The sequence below is a fragment of the Arvicola amphibius genome, chromosome 1, assembly GCF_903992535.2.
Source record: "Arvicola amphibius chromosome 1, mArvAmp1.2, whole genome shotgun sequence".
NCBI lineage: Eukaryota > Metazoa > Chordata > Mammalia > Rodentia > Cricetidae > Arvicola > Arvicola amphibius.
The window spans coordinates 122,006,742-122,024,607 of NC_052047.1; the positions used below are offsets into that span (position 1 = coordinate 122,006,742).

The window sequence follows — 17,866 nt, forward strand, 5'->3', positions numbered from 1 at the left end:
TCCCCCCTTTGCATTTCAGCTGCTCTAGCATATTAATGCACGAAGGTATTCCCCAAGACACATGGCCTTACCTGTTTCTATAGCTTTACTTTACTGTTAACATTGCTGGGAATGCATCCCCCTTCCTGATTCTCTGGTCTTGTTTCCTCAGTCCTAGCTCAGATTTTCTTCTCACAGGACTCCTTGCTGCTGAACTGCTGGCACCTGTGTTGATATCACTGCATCTTGGAGCATTGATTTTACAAACCGTCTAATTGTTACTGTGTCTGGTGTTTCTACCATGCTATAAGGTCTGTGAAGAACAAGAGCTACTGAATCTGTTAGAAAGAATACCTGGCAACAAATAAGTACCTTTCTCTTCCTGAAACATCAAGTTTTCAACCACTCTGGGGCCTGTTGACCAGACAGTGAGCTACAAATAATTTCCCTTGAATACAATGGGTAAGAAAAAAGACATTTTTAAGGCCCAGATTTCCTAGCTTACAAGACTGGTTTTGAGTTTCAGAAGTCCTCTATGAGTGACACACATTCCATCTGGGAAATCAGTCCCTTGCTCATACATTTCTAACTGGGAAACTACAAAATCTGCTTCTTCTTAAGGAGAAATTATCTTGTATCTGTTTGGAAACCTTAACCAATGTTAAGTCTTGTTTTGTTAAGCTGCTGTGGCATCAAAAGCTCTTCTATTTACTCAGATTTTGACAAGTACTAAATTGGGGGACCTAAATTTGTATGAAGGCAAGTATTGCATGCAAATGGTAAATATGCAAATCAGAAGGGGAGGAGTTTAAGATGTGTTACTTACAGGGAGGAAAAAGTTTCCCTACAAATGGGGAGAAGGCAACTGGAAGGTTCTCACCTGTTGCATAACTTTACCAGCATCTTCTGCTCGGTCAGGCAATGACTGAGAGCTAGGTAAATGCTTTGTTAAATTAAGCAACTTCTGTTTCTTGGCTAAGTAAGAGTTCAAAGTTAATCTTCAATTAATGTTTTTGTCTGATTTGAAACTGTCACAAATGTTCAAGTATCCAAAATCTTGAAAAGAATTATTTTTAATTCATTTGTTTTAATTATTTAATTATTTTAATTCATTTGTTGTCAGAGGACAACTTCTGCAGTTGCTTCTCTCCTTCTACCACAAGCTGACAAGTACCTCTACCCACTTGGCCCTCTCAGTAAGCCCCAAGCTTTCTCTAAGAATACAAAGATTCTGAATTAAATAAGAAGACCATAGTAAATGGTGCAGGAAACCAAGACATATTGATCCAATGGCAATTTCCCCAAGAACAAAAGAAAATTAACAACTGTCTCTAGCCTCACCAAGGCTAGAGCAAAGGTAACTGCTACAACTCCTTGCCGCCCTCCTTCAGATTTATCCAGACTCACCAGTTGTCTCCTATATAATGACTGTCTAGGGAGTATAGGTTATTTCAATCATGCAATCTCTACCCTCAAAGGGTGGTCTTGTGATTTTTACATCCAAGAAAAAGGGCACATTGCCTGATTTGGAATCCAAGTCTAAAATCTGCTCAGGGCTGGAGAGATGGTTCAGTGGTTAAGAGCACTGGCTGCTCTTCAAGAGTTGCTGGGTTCAATTCCCAGCACCCACATGGCCGCTCACAACTGTCTGCACCTCCAGTCCCAGGGGATCTGACACCCTCACACAAAATATATACAGGCAAAACACTTGTATACATTAAATAAATCTTTTTAAGAGATCAAATCAAATCTGCTCAAAGGATACTTGCGTAGAGCAGATCTTAGTAGAATGGAGATTTTTAATCCCCCAAACCTACAGCCTAGAGCCAAGGCCCTTTCCCTTTCCTAGCCTACCTAACCCAAGTCACAACCTTTCAGGAGACAAACCAAACAGTATGAATGACAAAATCAAAATGAAATGAAGGTGGACACCGAGCACCTGATCTCAGCTCAGTTGGGAAACACCCCAGTTTCTAATTATGAAATCATGCAGAGGGCTGCGGACACAGTTCAGTGGTGGGGTTCTTCTGTGACAGCTTGGCTGTTAATGGCATATGAGAGCTAATCTTGCCTGTCAACTTGACACACCAGGAAGAAGGAATCTCAATTGAGGAACTGCCTCTATCGAACTGACCTGTGGCATTTTTTTGATTGCTAGTTGATGTGGGAGGGCCCTGCTCACTAGGGGTGTGCCACTCCTGGGCAAGTTGGCCTGGTTTGTACAAGAAAGGTTACTGAACAAGCCAGTAAACATCTCTAGGGGTTCCTGTCTTGGCTTCCCTAGATGTCAGACTATAAAGTGTAAGATTAACTGGGCCCTTTCCTCCTTGAGTTGGTTTTAGTCAGTGCTTTATTTATTACAGCAACAGCTCAAACTAGACCATGTATTTGCTGCCAAGCCTGAGCCTGGTCCCCAGAACTCACATGGTAGGAGACAACTGACTCCTACAAATTGTCCTGATTGTGACATACTACACACACACACACACACACACACACACACACACACAAAATAAACATAAATAAAATGTAAACTTTTTTTAAAAGAACAAGATTGTTCGCAAAATACCAACTACCAAAGGCAGATAATAAAAGATAGTGTTAAAACATGAAAAAAGTCAAGGGACTATGGATAATTAAAGCTTTCTAACAATAAACAAATGTGGGAGGGTCTTCTGTTTTAATAAAGAAACTGCCTTGGCCAGCCCTTAGGTGGGTGGAGTAGACAGAACAGGAAGAAGGAAGTGAGGTAGATGGCTCAGTCAGATGCCACGCCTCTAAGTTAGAGAGACCGCCATGCCTCTCCTTTGGGAGAGAGATGTGATGAAGCCAGCCGCCAGGTTAGACATGCTGAATCTTTCCCGGTAAGACACTGCTCGTGGTGTTACACAGATTATTAGATATGGGTTAGTCAAGATGTGAGTAAGAGGCTGAAAATAATGGGCCAGGCAGTGTTTAAAAGAATACAGTTTCCGTGTAATTATTTCGGGTAAAGCTAGTCGGGCACCATGGGAGCCGGGCAGGAATGCAGCCCACGCTGCTCCTATCACTACAAACAAACACAGACTACACCTGGATGCAGCAGCTTTCTCAGCTTCCTGAAATTTGAGCTTTACATGAGATATTACTGTAGCTAAGGGTCAGCACCTTCCACAACAGGCTATGATCTCTCCCCTCCCTCTCTCTCTCCCTCTCACCCCCCCCCTCTCTCTCTCTCTCTCTCTCTCTCTCTCTCTCTCTCTCTCTCTCGACAGGGTTTCTCAGTAGCTTTGAAGCCTGTCCTCGCACTCACTCTGTAGACCAGGCTGGCCTCGAATTTACAGAGATCCACCTGCCTCTGCCTCCCGAGTGCTGGGATTAAAGGTTGATGGAGGAGAGTTATCTGTCTATGTTTCTTTCATTGGTTAATTAATAAAGAAAACTGCCTTGGCCCTTTAAGAACAGAAAATTAGGTAGGTGGAGTAGACAGAACAGAATTGTGGGAACAAGGAAGTAGAGTTGGAGAGACGCTTCAGGCAGTCACGATAGTGAGTCTCCATGCTGCTCCTCTCCGAGATGGACGCAGGTTAAGATCTCTCCTGGTAAGCCACACCTCGTGGTGCTACCCAGACTACTAAATATGGGTTAAAGGAAGATGTGAGAATTAGCCAATAAGAGGCTGAAACTATGGGCCAGGCAGTGTTTTAAAAGAATACAGTTTCCGTGTAATTATTTCGGGTGTAAAGCTAGCCGGCGGCTGGGTGGCGGAACACAGCCCGCCGCTTCACACTACAAAAGGTGTGTGCCACCACCGCTGGACTCAGGCTATGATTTCTATCACTACTTACCTGCCTCTCAAGATCTGTGTGGAATCGTGAGAATGAGTAAGATAGGAATTTTAAGTTTGGGTGCTTAACTTTATTTTAGGGCACAAATCATAGTGTCCCCTTAAAGCAGTCACCACACACAAGTAATGTACAGGTCACCTCTTAGAAGAGACTGAGTCTAGACTTCTAAAACCTTAAATCTGGGTGTCAGATCCATGGTCAGGCTTTTTCTCCTTGCCCCAGGTCCTAAACTCACACTTTAGGAGACCCAGCATCAGAGTGAACAATGGTGACAATCCTGATGGTGTGGGCCTGCTAAAGTGAGAAAATGGCAATATTCACTTTTTCAAAGTTTAAAAATAAAAGCGCCACTTTATTTTTTTTTTTTTTTTTTTTTTTTTTTTTTTTTTTTTTCACCGTGTCCTCTTTGGAGAAGTTTAATTCTTTCCAGATCATAACAAACTTGCACAAGATCACCCACTTGAAACTGTGAGGTGCCTCCTTCTGCACCCTGTGCAGCAGCATGGTCACGGAGGATGGACTGATGGGATGTTTGAGACTTTAACTACAACTGGAACTGTCTGTGGCATTGATGAAGATCATGACATTGTAGTGCAGTATCCAAGTGGCAATAGGTGGACCTTCAATCCTGCTGTTCTCACTAAGGCAAACATTGTACGAAGTGGGGATGCGCCACTTTATTTTTAAAAAATATTTTTAAATTATCTGTGATATTTAAAATTCTACACAGTAATATTTAAATATAAAAATATTTAAATATTTTTAAATATCTGTGATATTTACAATTCTACACAATACATCCATGGGATTTGGGCAACATCTTTATTTTCAATTCCGCACAATCTATGGGTATATCTGTCAGATTTGCCAGTGTCCTGGAGTCAGACAAGTCTTTAAGTCTGCACAAACGGACAAAGACACCATGGAGTAAGTTTTGGCTCTGCACTATACTTGCTCAGTCTTTGCAGCCGTCCACCCTTATTCTTTTAGATGCCCATCTACCAACTGACCACCTGGCATTTTTCTTACAAACTTAAAAAAAATAGACCTGCTGGGCATAGTGTGTACTTGAGACAGAGCAAGTGGATCTCTGTGAATCTGAAGCCAGGCTGGTCTATCTATATATTGAGTTCCAAGCCAGTCAAAATGTGACTTCCATTGTTCCACAGAAATTCAAGCTTTATTTGGTGGTTTTATTACAGTTGTGGCATAGCACCTCTTTAAAAAAAAAAAAAAAAGGAAAAAACATTTTCAACCATTCTTAGCACCTTTATCACAGGTGTGGCATGCTAGTTACATTTTCAGACTACACATTAGAAAGTAGAACTAATAAATGAAAAGCATTCACCATGTACTAGCCAGAATCATCAGCAGTACAAAAGTACACTACTGCAGTTATTTCAGCAACCCATGGACATATAACCCGGGCCAGAAGACCCCTCCGCACAGGAGGGTGCCTGCCTCCAAGCCCGATGACCAGAGTTCAATCCCTGTAACTCCCATGGTGGAAAGGGACAGCCAGTTTTCTCAAGTTATCCTCCCTGAACACACACACACACACACACACACACACACACACACAAATAGTAATGATAAAAATGACTCCTGGATCAGCATCCCAATTTTAGACCCAACAATATCTTAGCACTTTGTCCCCATTGCTAGACTCACATGGGCTCTAGCTCTATAGCAACTGTTCTCAACCTATGGGTTGAGACCCCTTTGGGGTTCAAATGCACCTTTCACCGATGTCACCTAAAACCATGCTGCATAATCAGATATTTACATTATGATTCATAACAGCAGTAAAATTATGAAGTAGTAAACAACTTTATGGTTGGGGTCACCACAACAAGAGGAACTGTACTAAAGGGTCACAGGATATCTAATTTTTAGGGCAGCTTTGGAAACAAGTTGGAAGTTTCCATTAGAGTCACTCATGTATTTATTTCCCAGATACCCAGAGGGCAGGTTCTATTTTCAAGCGATAGATAACTGTGGACCTAAGAATGTTTTACATGCTCTATGGGAGGTAGAATCATATAGCCCCCGTCTAGGAATTGCAATCCAGGTAAGCTAAGCTACATATGCCATGCAGCTAACAACAACAACAATACTGGTGCTTTTTATATGTCATGTACTGTATTTTATTATTCAAATGCACTAACAATCATTCCAACTATTTACTGTGATGAATTTCACTTGACACATGATGGACCCGAGTCTTAGAGAGATGTGGTTCACCCAAGTTCCAATGGCAAGTGAAGTTCAGACTAACAACCAGAGTGTAACTTTAGATTTGTGCTTTTAACCAATGGTTATGTGTATCCAAACATTTTTCTTATTAAAAAGTAACATCACTTGGGCAGCAGAAGCCTGAGTTCAAGGCTAGCCTAATCTAAATAGCAAGTTCCAGGAAACCTAGGACTACGTAGAGCGACCTTGTCTTAAATAAACAAACAAACAAGTGAAATCAGAGTAAGAGGAAGGCTGCGCCAGCAAGTTAACCTGTTTCTAACAATAGGGAGGGCTAGCGTTAGTGCGTCTGTGGACTTCAGGACATCGCACACTCTAGGAATGCTTTCATACTGTACTGAGGCCGCTTCTTACAAGCCAAAACAAAGAATAGCTACCGTCACTCCAGAATTAGTGATAGCCTACAAAATGGGAGAACAAAGCCAGGTATGGTGGGTCCTATCTGTAATCCCAACACTAGTGAGGATGAGGCAGGAAGAGTGTTCTGTATTTGAGGCTGGACTACATAGAGAGTCTCAGGCAAACCTAAGATAGAGTTTAAAATTCTATTTCAGAAACAACAAAAACACACAACTGGATAATTAAAGTGGAATAATAATAATTTTTAAAGGGGGGGGGGGGGGTTCTTGATCTCTGGTCCCTTCTAGTTTTCAAACTCTTGAAGTTTCCTGACATATTTCCTGACATTACATGGGGGAAAGACACCTTGGACCACACCTGAGTTTACAGGATGATATCGGGGTGAGCTCTCAGAGGTTCCAAAGGAGAGGCTAGTCAAGTCAGGAAAACTTAAGCATTGAATTCTATTTTTAGGTCCTATTTTCTCAGAGATGGGCAACGAGAGACAAGAGTTCAACCACCAAGTGCCAATAACCATGCCTATATAATGAAATCTCAAAGGCCAGAGTAATGTCTCTGACCATGCCCAGCTAGGAAACACACATACCACCACCACTATCACCAATCAATCAATGAGGTCTGAGATTTTCCAAGCTGGTGAGCACAGAGACTTGCTGGAAGGGTGGTGTTACTGGCCTGCCTGGATCCCAAGGAATTAAAATTCCCTTAGGAATCTTATTTTTTAATGGCTCCTAGGAATCTTAAAGGGGTTACCAGAGGGAAAACAAAAACAAAACAAAACAAAAAAACTTGTTCTAGGGAAGATTTACAACTCTTCATTTGGCTGGAGTATGTAAAAGTGAAGAGGGGACCATAACTCGGCCAGACTGTTTAGTTATGCATATCTCTGGCCCTCTATTTAATTAAAGTTTACCCTCAAATCAGGACCAATTGAACGGTGGAGAGGTGTTTTGCTGAATTTCTTTGTCCCTCTCACGAATGTGGCTACATTGACTAAATCTGTTTGTTTGGTTTTTTGTTTTGCTTTTGACTATTAATTTTGATCATTTAATTAGTCTATTAGCTTGTGAGGGCACAGAAAATGGTTAAGTCCAGTAATGGTAGTACATATCTAGAGAGAGCAATAGATACTGCATTTTCAAGTCATCTACTGCCCTCTGCATCAATGAGGCTGGTCTGGAACACCTGGGCTCAAGTCATCCTGCCTCAGACTCCTAAGAGAACTATATATACAGACCAAGGCATCTGCCTCTTGCTTTGGAGGGTTGAGGAAAGCATGGGTTCGAACCAACTTTACATAGGCTGAGTAAGCTACATTCCCAGCCCAAATTAAGGCAGAATAGAAAGACAGTAAAAGTTAAAGGAATATTGAAAGGAAAAGGAGCCCTCACCCCCAAACCCCTGGATTGAGAATCAGAAACAAATAAGTAGCTGGGTTCAGTGGCACTTGCCTGGAATCCCAGTACTTCAGAAGCAAAGGCAGGCAGGAGTGTCTCTATGAGTCCAAGGCCAGCCTGCTCTTGGTGAGTTCCAAAGACACCCACGACTACCTAAAGAGACCCTATTTCAAAAGCCAAAATAACAATAAATATCTCACAAACAAGATTAGAAACTACATTAAAGTAAAAACATGTCTTATTGTATATATTGTATACCACATGTTGCCTGTAGACATCAGAAGAAGGCATAGGACCCCCAGAATTGAAGTTAAAGACAGCTGTGAGCTCCCATATGCATATGAGTGCTGGGAACTGAGCCCTGGTCCTCTGTAAAAGCAACAAGAGCTCTGAACCACTGAGCAAACTCTTCAGCACTGACTGGTCTTTTTTTTTTTAAACCTATTTTGTTGTTGTTGCTTAATTTATTTAAGTGTATAGGTGTTTACCTGTATGCACACATGAAAACCTGTTTGCCTACTGCCCAGAAAGGCAAAAAGAGGGAATCAGATCACCTGGAAATGGAGCTACAAACAGTTGTTAAGTGCTAGGAATCAAACCTGGGTCCTCCAGAAGAGCAATAAGTACCCTTAACTGCAAGCTTAACTTGGAATAAGTACACCAAATCATTTTATTTTTAAATTTTTTGAACAATGTAATTTCAAAACCACCAAAATCGTATATATAGCTACTGCTGACACTTTGGGGAGACTCTCAAGAAGTTCATGGCCACACTTGTGTGTATACTATCTTCCCCTGCCTCAATGCCAATTCTGGAGTCTAGATTAAACTCTGTTAATAATCTAGGTCTACAGCCAGGTGGTGGTGGTGCACACCTTTAATTCCAGCACTTGGGCAGCAGGAATAGGCGGATCTCTATGAGTTCGAGGCCAGCCTGATCTACAAGAGCTAGTTCCAGGACAGGCTCCAAAGTTACAAAGAAACCCTGTCTCAAAAAACAAAAACAAAACAAAACAAAATCTAGACCTGTTTCATACAGAAAATTAAGTTTTTGAAATTCTTTTCTGCAGCACTTGGTTTCACCTGACCAGAGACTCCTGAAAAGAGCCCTTCTGGATGCTACAGGAGCTAGTACAGGGCTAGAGCTACTACTCCTGCTGTCACTAGCTGGAACATACTTTATTACAAAAACAAAAAACTGAAATCCTGCCAGGCCGTGGTGGTGGTGGACACCTTTTTAATCCCAGCACTTGGGAAGAGAGGCAGGCAGATCTCTGTGAGTTCAAGGCCAGCCTGGCCTAGAGTTCCAGGCCAGCCAGAGCTGTTACACAGACAAACCCTGCCTTGAAAAGCCAAACAGGAAGAGGGGGAATCCTAATTATCATGCACTGCTTGAGTTCTATGAATTATGCTAGCATAATGTGGAACCTGACAGGGGAGTGGCTGTGGGAACCCCTGAACTTGTAGTCTACAAGAAGTCAGGATAACCTGGGAATATACACAGCTAGCATCTAAATGGTGCAATCTTGTAAGACTGAGTCACTGGCATGTGGGGTCTGTGCTAATTCCAGACAGTATCAGAGCTGAGTTGCTGGACACTCAGTTACTGCCAGAAAACTGCTGGAACAATGTAATTAGTAACCTCAAAAACAGATGCACACATTAAACCAACTTCTCCAGTGTTCACATGACACTTTACTGCTTGCTGGAATCACAGAATCTACATTGTCATATAGCTGGCACCAGCTCAAGAATACTGTTGGCCATTTTCAACACTAGGAAATCAGGTATTTCAGTCAGACCCACAAGTACTCGGTAGAATAAGAAGAAAAACTAGGGCTGGAGACATGGCTCAGTAGTTTAAGAGCATGTACTGTTTTTCCACAGGACCTGAGTTTATTTCCAACACCCACACTGGGCTACTCACAACTGCCTGTAACGCCAGCTCCAGGGACGCTCTTCCTACGTCCATGGGTGAGTGTGTGCATGCACGTGGACAATTATACAGACATAAATGACATACATAAATGACAATAAACCATGGGGGGGGGGAAAACACTAAAGAACTATTTGGACCTGTCAAAGAAAACACAGATGTTGTAGAAATACAAAGTTTGAAACGACTTTCTTCAATAGCTTTGGCTGTTACTTCACATTTGTGGTGGTTCCCAGAAGGTCAGTTAGGAGTTATCTCAAGCATTAAAAGTAACTGTTGCCGCCTCCAGAGGACTGTTGTTAAATAACAGTAATCACCAAGCAGTGTAGCACAATTAATAAAAACCAAGAGAGATACAGGGGTTCAACCTGAAGGTCAGAAAATCAAAGCAGCCAGCCACTGGCTCTTACCTCTACCTCAGTCTGAAAATGGTGATCCTGTCTCCAGGGATCGCAGAATGACTGAGTTGAGAGCTGTCTCCTCCCATCTTATATTCCTTTCTAGGGCTGGGATTAAAGGTGTGCACCACTACCGCCTGGTTTCTATGGAAAAATAGTATGGCTGCTGGGATTAAAGGTGTGTGTCACCACTGCCTGGTCTGTAAGGGTGACCAGTGGGGCTTTTACTCTCTGATCTTCAGGCAAGCGTTATCTATTAAAATACAAATGAAATCTCACTACAACCCAGTGTCTTCTTCATTACGTACTTTATCCAGACTAAGGAGCCCAAGCATATTATATTTCCCATCTCACCAGCTTCTGATTTGTGAATTCAAGTTTTAAATAATAAAAATCTTTAAAAAATATATCAAGTCCTAGCTGGGCGATGGTAGTGCACGCCTTTAATCCCAGCACTCGGGGGTAGAGGCAGGCAGATGTCTAAGTTCAAGGCCAGCCTGGTCTACAGAGAGTTCCAGGACAGGCACCAAAGCTACAGAGAAAGCCTGTTTCACGGGGTAGGGGAGAAAGCAAGTCCTAAATGATAAGCATAATGGACCCAGGAGCAATCCATGGCTAAGAGTAGCAGAGTCGTGCCAAACCCTGCATCCCCACAGTCTTCTCCACACATGTTCTCAAGGAGAGCAGGTCCCCAGCCCTCCTGGACAGTGCCGCTCTCTGGAGTTAGACAAGTCTCTTCCCCACTATGCCCTTTCCATGACACCCACTTACAATCCTGGCCGCATAAATAAAGGCTTGCAACTTTACCCACCTCAACTGAGCTATTCAATGGCTCTAGAAAAGCTTGTAGATTTCATAAAGTTGGGAAGCCCAAAGTAGAATTCTTCCCATGTGCATGAGCTTTCCAGCGATAGTTGAGTAAATGACGAGATAAGTGACTAGTAATTTCAAATAAAAACTGATTTACAAAGACACAAGAACCATGAAAATATTCATAAAAATTAATAGAACTTTCACTATATAACTCACCACTCCTGAAAACACCACCACAGTTAGAAAAAAAATGTGTCTTTAAAAGGCTTAACCGTGTTATCATATTCCTGATCCTGCCTCGTAGGACCCACGCTGCTAGTCTCAGCATCTTCTCTGCAGTAGCCTGACTTCCTCCTCTTGTTTAAACAGTACCCAGTGGATATAAAGCAAATGTAAAGGGCCAGGAAGGCTATTTGTTTTCTGTGATAAAAGTTTACATAGCCCAGGCTGGCCTCAAAAGTTCTACGTAGCTGAGGATGATCCTGAACTTCTGATCCTCCTGCCTCCACCTGAGCTGAGTACTAAAGACTACTGAACTACAAGTGTGGGACGTGAAGCCAGGTGGAAATGTTCTTGTTTTGTTTGAAACAGAGTTGTGTGTGCTATATAGCTCTGCCTCTAAGCTGGACTCAAGCTTTCAACGATCCTGCCTCAGCCCCCTGAGCACGGGGATTACAAACGTGTGACACTGTGTTGACCTGAAGTCAAACACTTAACACAAAAATGATGATTTGTATAAATAACGTGGCTATTTGCATCAAACTGCTATCAACAGGGATACATGGGCTTTCCTGTCCAGATTCTACAGTGGGTCACCAGGAACACAACTATATACAATTCAGCATTTTGCACAACTATCATTAAACCATGCCCACTAGTTATATAAGAGCTTAGAAGCAAAACACAGAGATACCATACAATCCCAACATCACTTAGGAGTCTGAGAGAGAAGATCATTGAGTTTGGGGTCAGCCTGGGCTACATTTGAAGACTCTGTCTCATTAAACTGAAAGAACTCAGGGTGCTGAAGTCTCCACTCCAATTTGAATATAATTTGGTCCCTTCAGAAAAATATGGGAGAAACTTCAGCTTTCCATTCTGAAACATCCACAACCTCTACTGCAGTGGGTGCTCTCAATCCATTACTGAATCCTGCTTCATGTATGCCACATTATAAGGGATTCGTGAACAAACAATTAAGAACTGGCAACAAGGGGCTGAAAAGTTGGCTCAGTGGTTGAGAGCATTTGTTTCTCTTGCCGATGATCCAGGTTTGATTCCCAGCACCAATATAACAGCTCACAAAGGCCCGAAACTCCAATCCCAGGATATCTGGCATCCTCTTCTGGCCGCCTCAGACAAGGAAGGGAAGTGGTACATATACACACAGGTAAGCAGACATTCTTAGGCTTAAAATAATAAAAAAATCTTAAAAAATAAAAAGAATTGGTAACAATGCTTAGAACTAAGATACAGAAGGCCAAGTACCAAGAATTTAACTAGACTCAAATTCTACTAAGTGCCTATAAGAACCTAAAAGAAACCATGAAGTCAACCAAGACCAGAGGAAGTGAATCCTGCTTCCCATCCCATAGCTTACTCTAATCTTCTCAATTTCTGTTTTCCCACTAAAAACATGGCCTTTCAACTTACTTTATCCTTAAACTATGAAATCACATAGTGAAGCCCAACAGTCATATAGGAATTTTTTTTGTAAAATGAAGCTTTGGGATAAAGGGAGGGAGGGGAAGAGAGCAAAATGTCCTCATTTCTGTTACAGGAAGACTCCTGCTTCAGGGGGTTTCCTCAAACCTTAGGGAAAAAAGGGGGGCACATTGTTGTGGCCAGGTGGTGCATGCTTTTTTTAATCACAGTATTCAGGAAGCAGAGGAAGGTAGACAGATTCCTGTAAGTTCCAGGACAACCTGGTCTGCAAACATTTCCAGGTCAAGCCAGAGCTACACCAGATTTTCTAAGGTTTTGCAGAGGTCTGATTTTTTTTCTTGCATCTTCCCAGACTAGATGCTGTGGGACAATGGTCTATACCCTGTCACTTGTATTATTTTTAATAAAATGCTGATTGGACAGTAGCCAGGCAGGAGATAAAGGCAGGGCAACAGGCAGGAATAGAGGTGGAGCAACGAGAAGTCTGGGAAGAGGGAAGTTTCATTCGGCAGTTGTGACCCATACACAGAGGACTGTGATTGCCTCGCTGAAAAAGGTATCAAACCACGTGGCTAACATAGACAAGAATAATGGGCTAATATAACTTATAAGAGTTAATAAGAAGCCTGAGCTAATGGGCCAATCACTTTTATAATTAATGTAGACCTCTGTGTGTTTCTTTGGGACTAAATGACTGGGCAGGACCGGGTGGGACAGAAAACCTCAGTCAACAACTAGATGAAGTAGAACTAACTGCATTCAATACAGTAGATGCTCTCACTACTAAAACAAGGAACAGATCTCTCCAACACACCATCTCCTGGACTGATGGGCAGAAAAAGCAATAATGGCTACAAGATGCTAAATACCCCTAAAATGAAGTCCTGCCCTCTGCAGAGTGCTATCAGAGATCTGCCAGTCATCAGAGCTGGTCTAGATCTAACAGTCTCAGTGACAGCATTATTTCTAGTACTGGGCCCTGAGGTTGAATGCTTCGGCAATGTGCAGCAGGACAGAAAGAGAGTGTGATGATGCTTACCAAATGATGCTTATACTGCTGTACAATGTAGGCTCCTATGCTTATCTCAGTCCCAAACCAAACAATTCAAGTCAATTTAAAGATGTGAGCAAGGTCAAACTCTCAAGGAAGCAAAAGTCATCATTTTACAAGTTCCAAAGTATGGTGTTTAAATAAGATCACATTTGCATATATCTTAAAGACTGGGCATTTTCCCCTCTTTCGGCATAGCCTAACTCCAAAGAATCAGTTTGCATCACTTTTTGGTGTTATTCTCACTCAAATCTCCTTTTTGGCCCCCAAAGAAATAAAACCTTTCATTGCCTAGAAAAAAAAAAAATACAAGAATTAGTTACACTAGATTTGAACTAAAGGACACTAAGTCAATCGACCTGGTCTGTTACAGAAAGAACTAAGGACACTGCTCCAACATGAGGAAGAGCTGATCCTGAACACTGGTATGAACCTCTGCAGACAGACACAGGAGTAACTGTAAGTTATCAAGAGGTAGGGAACGGCAGTCACCACATAATCACCACTGTTTCAATCTGAGTTACTGCTTCTTCACCTCAAAACAACTGCAGTGTACAATTAACTCTCCTCACTACAGAACACATACCAAGACAGTAGTAAAATCAGATTAACTTAAGCCATCTAAAGCAATGCAAAACAACTGACCCACAATTTCAAAGGCAAGTGGCACCAGCTGGTTTTTAGGTTTTCACCTTTCATTGGAATGTGTCCAAAATCCCCCAAACCTTAAACAAACTGACTGGCACCATAGGTCAAAAGGCCAACGCAGCTCCAACGCTCCAAATTCACTTGATTTAGTTCATTTCCCAAACATTATTATTGGTCAATGTAGGGGTTAAGGGCTTCTCCCCGTGTTCAAGTCCCCCTCCCCCGCTTTCAAAAGGTAGGCTCTACACTGTCTGATGAAACGTCAGCCTAGACAATATTTACATACTTGAGCTGTAATGAACCATCAACTGACCAGAAACAGTGGAGTCCTTAACACCAAAAGCACTGCATGCCCAGCAGCAGTGCATGACGCCGGGCAAGCTCTTTAACCTGGGTCTAAGCGATAGGTGTGTACACCACGCCAGGTCCTAACAGTTGCAAGCTAATGGCAGTTCACATTAGTCACTCCAATAACAAGGTGTGCACCTTCCCTACCCTAGGACAACACCGAAAGCTCTACCCAAGTTAGTTCTGAGGAGCCACGGCAGATCGTAGAGCACTAGAACTTAAACCAACGTCACCATTTCTAATCTGTCTTCAACAAACACCAAAAAGTTTCATTTAACATTTCCAAGACAGAGTTTACTACAGTCTAAGCAACATTTCTGTCTCTCAACTGCCTGGCTCAAAGGACTGATTCAATCAAAGAATACTCCCATCACTTTTGTGAGGCTGAGAAGGAAAAAAAATACTCTTTCCATTTTTGCCAACTGTGATACAGCTCAGGAGGGCCAAAACAAGGCGACAACTTGATTAGGCCTCTCAAGTGGACAATCTGTCCAAGATGAGGGTGAAGTGGAGATGAAAGCAAAAGTAGACTACATACCTGAGTTACAAGCCAATCCAAAGGTGGTGACATAGTGGAAATGCCCCCCCCCCCAAAAAAATAAAATAAAATCTAATGTGATCCAGAGGGAACTTATAGCATCAACCTACCTCTCGGAATATTATTACTCCCCAGGAGGCCCAGGCAAGAGAGGAACTATTGCAACACAAATGCTGCCTCTCCACAAAAAAAAAAAAAAAAAGTAAAACTCATATCTAGATGGTCATTTGTAGAACAACATATTATTAACACGTGCCCAATCCTTCAACCTTAAGTTCACACAGAGATGGAAGATGTCTATACTAACACACATTTAGAGTATTTATTCCACAATTTTAAATAGTAGCACGTACAGCCAAGTACTTTATGGGAACAGGTGTGCCCTCAATTGAACATCCTGCTTATTCCTAAACACACAGCCAAAGTGACCACTGCTGCCCTCTTTATTACTCTCGGCTGGATGAGCTGCTTTTGTTTTTAATTATAATAGTCCAACAGAACCTGCAAAGATAATGATAAAGGCCCCAGGAAAGGCAACAAAATTAAACAAAATGAATTTTTCTATTTCTTCCTCCTTACTCATATTTTGTCTACCTGAGCCCCAAACTCCACCTCTCTGACCCTATTTCATGCGACCTTCCACTCACTGGACTTACACTCCACCCCCACTCTTCTCCCCAGTCCCTAGAACTTGCCAACTTCATTCCAGCCAGTTTCCTAAACCTCCAAGAGTCCTCCCTTCATCTTTGCACGGCTGGCTCCTTTTCACCTAAAGTTCTGTTTAAAGTGTCACTTCAGGAAGGTCTTCCTTCACTGCATCCCAGTCACTTTCTAGCCCATCACTCATTTTCTTCAGCATTTAATCAAAATCAAATCTGCTTATTTATATCTCTGTCCCCAACTCCCACTCTGATAAACCCCATGAGAGTGGACCTTTTGCTTGTGTTCACCCCACCTAGTGTCTGAAACACTGGCTAGTACTTATAGTCAGTCTTAATTGGATGAATTTTGAATTTTTCATTCTATGGCAAACTAGGTTCCAATGAATGAAAGTAAAACTAGAGGTAATTCTTCTGTTTCTGTAAACCATCTAAATACCGTAAGTGTACAATTGAGGCATTAAGTATTCCGTGTGATCAGGCCTGAAGGCCCTCATAAATACGATGGGACTCTCTTCCAGCATCAAAAGAACATCTGCTATGATCACCTGAGTGATACTACACACCCAATTCAGTGACAAGGTAAAACATATGCACTTTCTAGTCAAAAATTTAGCACTATTTCTTGAGGCATAAAGTTTCTTAGAAGACAGTTCCATAATCAACAGAGGATTTCTTTTTAAACGTATCAGCTGCAAAAAAAGAACACTTAACACTTCACTCTGAAATCTCTATGACAGGCTAGAAGAGGCACTACTTACTCTGTGGTGGTTTTCGTTTGTTTTTTAAAAAATATGAAAGAGATCTTTCCAATTATTCTTTCTTCAAACATTTGCATTTGGATTTGTATTCTGCTACAAACAAAACTACATACCACACTGTCTCCTATAAGACCACCAATACACAAAGCATTAGCTAAATAAGATAAAAATCAGCACAAGTTGATTGTCACTGAAGACGAGTGTGCCAGACACACAGATGAAGAAAGAGATAAAGAGCTATTGTCCAACTGTAGAAACAACAACAAAAAGTAATATGGGGTTTTCTGTTCTCAGAAGTGCATCATGAAGTGTGGGTGGAGAGAAACACAGAAATCCAGAATTAGCCTAACATCAAATCATTTTGGGAAAGAGTTGACAACATGTAAATTCCTCACACATAAAGTATTTGGAGCCAGAGATCTTGATTCCTGGGCTATGATGCCATTTATGCTTACTTGCAAGAGGTCTGGAATTCCAGTATCCATAAAAGAAAACGCTCATTAGAACTGGGAGCCGGGTGGCGTTGTGTTGTGAGGTACTCCCCAGTGTGACACAGACCAGAACTGAAGTACTACAAAGCTTGCAGTTAGGAGCTGGGATAGAGGCTGAACACAAAATTCAAAAGAGGTAACCAAGGTACTAAGTGCCACAAAGGGGACAGGGTGACCAGACTGCCACTCAACCACAGAGAAAAATTAGAAACGGGTGTGTATGGGGGAGGATAAGAGGTGGGGGATGGAAAAAAACAATACATTTGTCACCCCGTCCCACTTCCTAAACAGGATATAGGCAAAGCCTCCAGCCCCATTACCTCAGGCACAGATGGTTATCGTTTGTAGCAAAGGTGCACAGAAATGCCTTCAGGTCTGAGCCCCTTAATTCCAGGGCTGTTAACGATTACAGAGAAGGATGGGGGTGGGGAGTAAAATCAGGGAGGGAGCTGGAGATTCACCCGCCACCTCCCCCTTGGGCTCCTACCTCACGGCTCTTACCCTGGACTTTCAGTTCAGAGTCTGTAGCCCCTCCCCGAGCATCTACGACCCTAGGTCCCCAGGCCCGGGATTGAGGGGTGCTGGCGATGGGCAAGCAGGGACAGTAGGTAAGTTTTCTGAGCCTTGTGCGCTTGACACGCCACAGGCTCCCCTCACAGCCTCTTCTTCCAGAGGGACCAGTCCAGACAAGGCGCTGATTTGCACTCCTCCCCTCCCACCACCACCCCCTTTCTCGAAG

The 17,866-nt window shown here is 42.4% G+C and overlaps 1 protein-coding gene across 1 annotated transcript in view; it reads right to left on the bottom strand.

The window, feature by feature from the left end:
* Positions 1 to 17,866, bottom strand: part of Dnah3 (dynein axonemal heavy chain 3) — a 235,906-nt gene that overhangs the window by 17,639 nt on the left and 200,401 nt on the right. The window lies entirely within an intron of this gene.